The following is a 4,523-nucleotide window of genomic DNA, read 5'->3' as shown; positions in this document are numbered from 1 at the left end:
CAAAACGCGTACTGTATGTTTGTGTTACCTTGAAATTTAATTTTATTGGTCAAACAGGTCCAGATAGCAACACTTGAACTATACAGGATGCAATACGCGTACTGTATGTTTATATAACACAAATGCGTATTTCCTACAGATGGCAGCAAGGGGAGAAAGGAATATAGAAAGTAATCAATTTGCTATAGATGTCTCTCCTTGCACCTTTTCTCAGAGGTTCAAAAATTAGTTGTCTGCTACAAGCAATTTAGGAAGGAGGTTTCTACCTGCCTGCATATCTATATATATATTATCTTTGTTCTCATGTCCTTCTTCAGTTCTCGTCAATATGAAATATTGGTCAGTGAAATATTGTTGTTGCTTATCATTGAAGTACACTTTGACCCCTAGAAGTATGAGTTCGCGGACTGTACAATTCTTGGTGGTTTTGCGTACATAACCTATAGCTATGTTTATTTATTTATCTATGTTTGTTACGTTCTTTGATACCAAAGAGGATAATAAAAAATATTCCTTGGAAGTCATATTATATCAACATTTATTTCAAAGTAAAATATATTTGAGTACATGATTTTATTAATGAAATAAACTGCAAAAAATGTTTAACATTTAGCGTAGTACATGGAAGAAGACATTCAAAACTATTCACTGACTGTCTTGTACAGGGTGTCCCAAAAAAACATGGGAATTCAGTGATGAATTTGATGCCGTCGTTGTTTTGAATTAGCATTGTAATACCTAATTTCAAAAGCCATAATATTATTTTGTCTTTTATAGTTTATTTTATGAAAAGGGTAAAAGACTGCAAAGATGTGTTTATTATGTCTCCGCAAGATGAACAGTGAAGGCGGACAAGTTTATTCTGTTTGTATACTGCAATTTTCTTGTTTTACTAAGTACAATCGTATGCAGTCAAAACATAAACAAACAAAATGTGAACATAGCAGACGAACCTCTTACAGATTACAGCGTTCTCAGTAGGTATCACTATACTAAATCGAAGAATTATTTGAAAAAACGATATCGAATTTGTCACTGAATTCCCATGTTTATTGGGACACCCTGTATAATAATTTATGAATATTTGAATTCTGGCAAAGGTAAGAATATTTTACGAGTTTTTATTGATATTTTACAGTGAAACCCTTATTAACGAATACATCGGAAGAATTTATCAAATGTCGTCTTGACAATTTTTCAATGAGTTTTATACTATATTACGTAAATTTTAGTATTTGCGAAAATAAATAAATAGCCATGAATATGCGGTAACAGTTTTAAAGAGTTCCATATAATCATTTAATTAAAAAACTAAATATCTGCAACATTCCATTATCAGAAAGTGAAGAATACGACATTTGATGATGATGAATTCTTTCGATGTATTCGTTATTAAGGGTTTCACTGTATGATTTTAATTATCTTTGCTCTGAATTTTTAAATTTTAATGATTGTAGTATTAACCCCTAAGTCCTCAAAAATGTCCACAGCTTTTAAGTTTATTCTTTTAAATGGTAATCTTGGAAATCTTTTAATGATTTTAATTTGATCAATCAAATTCAAGTTCAATCAAGTTCAATTTGATCAGTCGTCTCTGAAGCTTCATCCTTTGCGTGCAACCCTACAGCGAATCCAATTTAAGTATTTGTTTAAACTTAAAAAATACTTAAATTCTATTTGCTGTAGGGTTGCAAGAGTTTTTTTTTACAATGTCGTATTCTCAACATAGTCAAAATCAAATGCCGCGGAAAACCGAGTTTAATATATCAATTGCTGTTCTTCACATTTCACGGCTATCAATTTACCTTGAGTTAAAAATGAAAGAATTTTCTATAAGAAGTTTAAAAATAAAAAGCATTTTCTTAAGAAGTATCTAAAAACTTATGACTAGCGCTCTACAATAATATATGGATATATTTTCACAAATCGTATTCAACCCTTAGAATCTGCGAATATAATTTTTTGAATAAATTACAAGACGACATTTCATGCACTCTTTCCATGTATTCTTATCTGTGAGATTTGTCGTACTTCACGAGATACAGGGTGTCCCAATAAACATGGAAATTCAGTGACGAATTCGATATCGTCTTTGATATGAACTATCATTGCAATACCTAATTTCAAAAGTCATAATATTATTGAGTCTGCAAGAGTTTCTTTTATTAATACGGTAAATGGCTGTAAAGATGTGTACGTATCACTGTACTAAATCAAAGAATTATTTAAAAAGACGATATCGAATTCGTCACTGAATTTCCATGTTTATTGGGACACCCTGTATCTTAATTCATAATTTAAAAATTAAAACACACTTTATGTCAATGGGAATTAGATTATTTAAAGTGAATAAATGGTATATGAATTAAGTCGGGGTGGATTTAGATTGGGAAAAATAATTTTAACAAGTTTTTTACCCCTGAATAATATTTTCTTCTTTCATTTAAATTAAATAAATTCAAATGTGTATATGTAGCGGACAAAGTCAAAATCCAAATACTGTCTTCTTCATATGAATTTATAAATCAAATTGTTCAACAATAAAATGGAAAAACATCTGTGATTTAATTATCAGATATGCATATTTATATGATAGGTTGGGAACCCTGCGATTCCCAGAGGAGTCATAGTTCTTCCCACCGATTACCCGCACTTTGTCGAAATTTACGATTTCAGCTATTTTTCCATATAAAAGTGGACCCACTCGTTTAGAATTTCTAAACGAAGCCAAGAACAGTCCTATTGGTCTTCCCAGTTCCCCAATAAAAATTGAGGCAAATGGGTCCAGGGGTGTTCGAGTTATGATCGGACAAACAAACAAACACCAAAACAGAGATTACAACTTTTTATTTATGGACATGTATTTTTGAGGTACGGACCACGGGGTTGGATTACTTCAGAGACTACTGCAGGTACGGTCTATATCTACTGCAGGTACGGTCTATATCTACTGCAGGTACGGTCTTTATCTACTGCAGGTACGGTCTATATCTACTGCAGGTACGGTCTATATCTACTGCAGGTACGGTCTTTATCTACTGCAGGTACGGTCTTTATCTAATCCTTTTTGTTTTCATTTCCGACTCTTTCTCTTTCTTAGTCCAATTAGTCAGTTTATTAGTTAAAAACTTTTTTCAAGTCTCAAAACCAAATTCAACCATCGTATCGTCTTATTTAAAGAGTTTTGGTCGTTTTAACAATATTGGTCATATTTGTAATGCATAAAAAAAATTGACAGCATATTTAATATGATGGTAAATTATTATTTCATTTAATCAATTAAAATCTTGACAAGAATCTTAATATTTTACTCAAATTTGTTAATAATGATACAGAAGACCACATTTTAGAAATCAAAGAGCAGAATTTGATTTTTAATGTGACATACAACTAAAAGTCGGAAAAGATAAAAAAAGTCGTCATTAAATGTCCACGTTTATTGGAACACTCTGTAATATGTTCTTAATCATCCCATATTCCCTCATAAACAGGGTGTCCCACGAAACATGACAGTTGGCGATTAGCTTAAAATGTCTTCTTCCCTAATTTTGTTAATTGATACCAAAGTTAGACAATAATAAAAATATTATATGGGAGTCATGTTACAGTAAAATTGATTAAAAAGTAAAATATATACAAGCAAAAGATTTTATTTTAACGAAATAAACTACAAAAAGCCTTTCATATCTAATACAGTATATGAAAGACGACATTCAAAACTATTTATCAACTGTCATGTTTCGTGGGACACCCTGTATAGATAGATTAGCTTTATCTGAACAAGGCCTGGACAGGGTAGAGTAATATTAATCGAATATATATCCACAGATATCAAAATAAAACAGATATTAAACATATAAAACATATAAAGATATAAAACAGATATTAAACAGATATTAAACACATAAAACATATAAAGATTTAAAACAGATATTAAACAGATATTAAACATATAAAACATATAAAGATTTAAAACAGATATTAAACAGATATTAAACAGATATTAAACATATAAAACATATAAACAGATATTAAACAGATATTAAACATATAAAACATATAAAGATTTAAAACAGATATTAAACATATAAAAAATATTAAGATTTAAAACAGATATTAAACAGATATTTATTATATAAAACATATAAAGATTCAAAACAGATATTTAACAGATATTAAAATATTCCACCAAGAAGAATTGTTGGTAAAAATTACACTGCAATGTACAAAATATTTTTTAACTTTCTGTTTTGAATTTAAAGGGAATTTCGACGTAATCGACCCTTTTTTACAATCTTCGTATGTGCAAAAATTAATAGATAATCTTGTTTTTCTATTTGAAATATGATTATATTCAATTTTTGTTTATTTGTGAACGCGATTTATGCAGCAAAGACAAAGAAGGATGTTGTCGGAATTTAACCCTTTTCCAGATAGAAAAACGCCGGTATCAGCTCCTCACTTGTATTCGGATAAAGGTCTAACAAGGGACCGTTAATCAGGCAAACAATTCTTTAAATGGG

This window comes from Eurytemora carolleeae, unplaced genomic scaffold (assembly GCF_000591075.1).
Source record: "Eurytemora carolleeae unplaced genomic scaffold, Eaff_2.0 scaffold122, whole genome shotgun sequence".
Taxonomy (NCBI): Eukaryota; Metazoa; Arthropoda; class Copepoda; order Calanoida; family Temoridae; genus Eurytemora; species Eurytemora carolleeae.
The sequence above is the reverse complement of the archived record's forward strand: the minus strand, read 5'-3'. Positions refer to the sequence as shown.